Source organism: Lactuca virosa, chromosome 5 (genome assembly GCF_052849685.1).
Source record: "Lactuca virosa cultivar CGN04683 chromosome 5, Lactuca_virosa_CGN04683_v6, whole genome shotgun sequence".
Lineage (NCBI taxonomy): Eukaryota > Viridiplantae > Streptophyta > Magnoliopsida > Asterales > Asteraceae > Lactuca > Lactuca virosa.
Genome location: NC_136430.1, coordinates 72,064,278 through 72,070,365, shown reverse-complemented (window position 1 = coordinate 72,070,365; position 6,088 = coordinate 72,064,278).

Genomic DNA, 6,088 nt, shown 5'->3' with positions numbered 1-6,088 from the left:
ATTCATTGTATAATTGTTTTGGCTAATCAACTTAATACTTGAATTAAAACAACAGTCACCCCATGCTCCAAGCATGCACACTATATTTATCTATGGTCCTTCCTTTGTGAAATAAATCAATTGAACACATTTCCAATGATGCTCATTTCACAATTCCAAATCCTTATCATAAGAGTAAGAATACCAAATTCTTCCACTATTAGAATGTGTTAGATTCTAGGCTATCATGCAATGATCATTTTGTAATGTCTAGGCACCAAAGTCACAGAGACTTTGCCAATTACAAAACATTCCATTGGAGATTGTTACAAGACAATTCCATAGGTACGAAGTCTCATATTCAAAGTACATTCCTTTGAACATCCTTCTTGCATAAAAGTTTCTACACACAGATTCTTTTTATCCAAGTCCCATTATGGAAATATTTCCATATTTGCCATATGACAATTGATTCTTAATAGAATCCTATCTATTCATAATCACGTCAATATGGTCCATCTATTACTGTGCTTCCAATTTCCCACAAGCGACCAATACTTAGCGAACTTTAGATCGTCCTTAGCAGTTGTTTAACTACCTTAGTTATATCCGGTTCTGGTCCTTTTTCCCTCTTAATGCCCTAGGTATTTGGAAAAACCAGAGCGAGTGAATATTATAACATATGCAATCGATCCTATACCTGAAGCGTATGGGATACGATTATATAATGTCTTACATAAAGACACGATACTTTATCGATCTCTTGCTATAATATAGAATTTCTAATGTTGAAACATTTCAACCTGATATTCATATATGCTCAAGACTAAGTTCGGTTAAAATTTCAATCTAAGCTTTTAGATTCGAAATGAAGTATAAGTATCCTCTCCCTTACTATAGCAAAACAACCTTTCACACTCTGCAACTTTGCAAATCAAAACTTTGTTTCCTATAAATAGCATTGCTAACTCGCAACACCTATCATAATGATTATGCTCCCACTAGCACTATAATTATGTCCTTACTAGGATAACACTTACGCTCCCACTAGCTTTGACATGTACCCATAAATCAGTTGGACTTCTAGAAATCAATACTTACTGACTTTCTTACCAAAGTTCAGATTTCTTATACAAGATGCTTCGATAAGACTTTATCTAGGTTTCTCAAACTCATACACCTTTTCTTAGATAGGTCATATGTGTGTCTAAACTATCTCAGAACTTACAGCAGTAAGTCCCGAATGTTCAGACTATTTGCCATTTCTCACAATTCGAACTATGAAGAGGGATTCCGTAATCATAATTGAATTTGAGAACGCAAGTGCCACAACTGTTATCTCCTTAAAATCTACCAGTGAAAGCATTTCCTCACAATCGTTTTCATAAAGGAGAGAAACCTTTTGCCACTTAGATTTTATAGTGTATGTGTTCCTATCCATGTGAATTTGTTATAACCATAATCACAAGACAAGGTTTGTGACAAATCCAAACTCATATGGACTGAACTTGTTCAATCTTAATTTCCAGCCATCTAGTAGCACAAGGGCCTACCATTGCTTCCAAGTTGTTGTGCAGCTCACCCCTATCGATTAATGTACTTTCATTGGCCAAGGTGCTTTACCTTATGCAATCAAATGAGAACTCATAGAACTCACATGCATTGTTAACTTAATTGGAATAGGCACAGAAACAAGAATATGTCAACACGATAGGTTGCAATACTCAAGTCGTGTGCTAGTGATAAACAATAGGTTTATTCTTGGTTAGTTCTTGAAACTTTTCAAGATCTTTTAAGACTCCCATTGACCTCTTGACATATAAGATTCTCTTGTTAAGGAACATTACTCGACAAATAAATATTCAAGAATTAGTACGGGTTCACATCAAGAACAACACTTCATACGATTGGTTTTGGTCTTTGTTTTATCCACAACATCACAACTTCCAATCTTAAATGTACATGAGTAAGAGAACTTTTTGTACTCTACATTTCATGATGTGTTTATAAATCTACTTAGGATATGTCATTCAAGATACAATCTCTGAGTACGACTCTAAGACTTGATTTTGGAACGAAGTGTAACGCCCTGTTCTAAAATATTCATTTATGGATGTCAGAAGCCAAGGCTAGGGGCGTTTTGGTCACTTATGGGCTTTGAGTTTTATTCGAGAAGGTTTCGGGCCGGAGTGTGTTGCTAGAAGCGTAGGGCTTCTCCCCACCTTTCTGTGGAAATAAAGTTCATCGGAAACGGATCTAGAATGAAGGAGTTATGACACTTTTAAGATATTGACAATAATGGTCCCTAAAGGAAATGTTTGGCAAGGAGGACCCATGCATGCAAAGAAGGCATGCATGGGTTTGGCTGGGTACACCCAGCGTAAGCTGGGTTACGCCCAACATCTAAAGGGAAAGGATCGCAGGTGTTGTTTAGTGTACGCCCAGCGTACTGGAGGTACACCCAGCGTACGCCCAGAGTCCAGAAAGCCCTAAATTTAGGTTGTGCCACTATATAAGGAACATTATACCCTCAAGTCTAGCCTCCTTATCACCCCTAGACAGTTTTCACGAAACCCTAAACCTCCCTTGTGTGTTTTTGGAGCGTGGAGGCCTTGGAAGAAGGATTCTAGTGTTGTAAAGTCATTTTCTCAAACAAGTGAAGAGCAAGGAGAGTGGTGGACCAAAGGAGAAGATATAGATATGGGATATTGGCTTCATTTCGGACCTTTTCAAGGTAAAAAGTTTTGAGCTTGATGATTAATCTCTTAGATCTCTCTTAGTACAAGTTTATGGACTCTTTTGGTCCCAAGAATGGATCTTTGAGACTCAAGCACGTTTCTAAGTCCAGGGTTGCCTCCCTTAGAGTCATCTGAGTCCCTTAAGCAGTAAAGTTCCAACCTTTAGGACTTATTTGTGTTCATGCATGAGATCTAGCCCTTGGAATGAAAGTATGTTGTCCCCTTTTGAGTTTGGGCTTATTTGGTGGATTGCAAGTCACCAAGTTAGTGACTTTATGAATTAAGACGTGGAAGAGGACTTGGATCTGAGTTTGTAGCCTTTGGATCGGAGTATTAAGAACTTAATGGAAAAGTGGCTTAATAGGGCTGTACGTTGGGCGTACAAGGAGGTACGCACGACGTACAAGCCATCAGCCAGTACGCTTAGCGTACCTAGGAGTACGCCCCGCGTACTCTGCCGGTTTGGGTTTTGAGTAATTGGGTCTCGGTGTGGGCTGTGCTTTGGACTTTGGGTCTTTGGCCCTTAGTGGGCCATTAGGAGCCAGTTAATATGGGCCAAGTATATGTGTCTGGGCTTAGGGCAAGGCCCAATAAAGGGATTGGGCCTAATATAGCAAATTGGGCGATTAGTGGGCCACTAGTGGGCTTGGAAAGCTTACATAGTGTTAGGCCTTAGTTTTGGGCCTTAGATATGGACCAACTTGGTCTAGGGGTAGAATGGTCATTTTATCCCCGTAAGGATAATAGTATTGGACTAAGTGATGTTTGGTATTGGTAGTCGGGAAGCCGAAGGTTCAGTAGTTCGGGAATTGCCAGTCAGCAGCCAGAGGAGTATCGGCAAGGTTCAGCAGTGCAAGGTGAGTCTCCTCACTGTTTGTATGGGTCTACGGCCACAATGCCGGCCCATTTAGTTTATGTATGGTAGGAAGACCCGGGGGTTAGCCCTAGGCATTATGCATGAAAGACCAGGAGGAGGCTCCTGGCACACAATATGTAATTATGTATGGTAGGAAGAACCGGGGGTTAGCCCTAGGTGTCACACCCCGCTAAAGCGGAAACACAGGGCGTGGCAGTACAAAGGGTTTCATCGCAAAAGTTAAAAGACAACACCAACCATAGTATTAAAAATCATTACAAATTCACAATGGGTTTGAACAACTTTTAAAAGAAATTACAATGTAAATTGAAATACAACACATGCGAATGCTCCTAAAAGTGAAGTGTCCCTAAGTGCCACTTACTCGATGATTCCTGAAAAAGCATGTAAAACGAGCGTCAACTATAAAAATAGTTGGTGAGTACTCACAGATAAACAAAATAATACTGGTTCCATGAATTGAAATCAAAGTTTTGATAAAAGTTTCCAATAATAAAAGTATATTGTTAAAATGAGTAAATAAGTTTGTAAAAACAAAGTTCTTTGTCATCATGAGAGATAAGGTATGTTGCCCAAATAAGATGCAACATTCATATTCTCATGGAAGATAAAGTTCGTTACTCAAACGAGTAAACAAGTTTCATTGCTAAAATGAGCAATCAATTTCGTTGCTACAAGGAGCAAACAATTTCATTGCTAAAACATGTATATAAGTTTTCAGTAATAACAGTTCGTTGTTGTAATGAGAAACAAAGTTCATTGCTATAATTAATAAACAAGTTTATTGCTATAATAAGTAACGAGTTTGTATGTGTATGAGCAAACAATGAGTATCAACCAAACCTATGACTGAAGCCCTATCAAGATCTATGCTTATCGTTCCATAGATGAATATGGTATCATGCACTCCAGCAATAGGGCGAGTGAGGAGTTGTCAATTCCTAATAGCGCTATCCATAATGACCATTGGCTCAAAGAGTTAATGGTTAGAGATAAGGGAAGGGCCTTAGTACGATAAGTTCTCATGTTCCATGTTGCATAGACATACATAGAGAGATATAACAATAAAATAGCAATCATGTTTGATACAAATCAATTTAAATACAACATTCAAATAATAGTTTTTCGGGACATGCTTTTCCACCCCAAAACATAAAAAATGAAAATAGGGGAGTGCGTGAATACTCACAATGCATTGAGATGATGCAAATGGTGCCTTGATCTACGCTCCACTCGTACCACTATCGTTTTTCCTACAACGACGTTACACACTAATGAGTCCCTAATTGAAATCTAATACTAGTATACTTACTACTACAATAGAATTATGCCAATAATGTGTCAAAGTTTAATATTGATAGGTTACAAACATTTTTCTGTGAAAATTAAATTTCAAAGAATCAATTGTTATATAACAATTTAAGTGGAAAATTCTCATTATTGAAATGTTAATATTTAACATTTTAAGAGGTATTCCAATGATTAAATATTCAAAAACTAAATCAATTTAGTTCTAAACTTTCCTAAACTTTTCATTTCAATGTTAATTGAAGTCAAAGACCTTAAGATAAATTTTCTTGACTTTTTGATTTGTCTAATTATTTTTCACCATTTAATTCCTTGAATAATCATAAAATCATGGAAAATAGTAAAAAGTTAATAAAAATTACCAAACTTCAGATTTTGGTTCTAACTACATTAAAAGACTTCCAGATAAATTTTCATGGTTTATAGATATGTATAACCAATTTTCTTATAATTAATTCTCTAAATAGATAAAAATTCATGAAAAATAGCAATCAGTTAAGAAAATTCCCCAAACTTCTTATATTACTGCCATTACACATACTTAAGCTGGGAAAAATATAAAAATGGATTTATAAATTGTTTAACCCAATTTTTATGATTTTTGTGCATTTATTCTAATAAAAATGGAGATAAATAGAAAACAGTTTCCAAAATTGTCTAAAATTTTTGTAACACTGTTATTACATATATAGAAGCTGTGAAAAATATAAAAGATATTTTTCAATTAGTATTGCTATTTTTCCTTGTTTAATCCTCTTAAATAATCATTAACTGAATAATAATTATTAAACAGTTAAAGTAAATTACCAAAAATTTTGTACACTTCATTTACAGAGTAAATAATCTGGGAAAAATACCAAATGTGGTTTTTATATACTGAAATCCGATTTTGTGTATTTAAGTGTATTTAATCTTAGAAAATAGGAGAAAAATAGTATACAGAAGAGAAAAATCATCAAAATTTTTATGTAGCCTCCTAATGTACTACAAGGTGTTCTGGTAAACTTTCATGAATTTTGGATGAGCAGAACTATTTGTTCTATTTTTAGGCCATTATAAATACAAAAATCGGGGAAAATAGGAATGCATTATGAAAAATTCTGAAAATATTTTTCTGAGTTTTATACCTCTGGTAGCAACTGCGAAAATTGTTATATATTTTTTAAGATTCTCTAAAGTGCTTTTA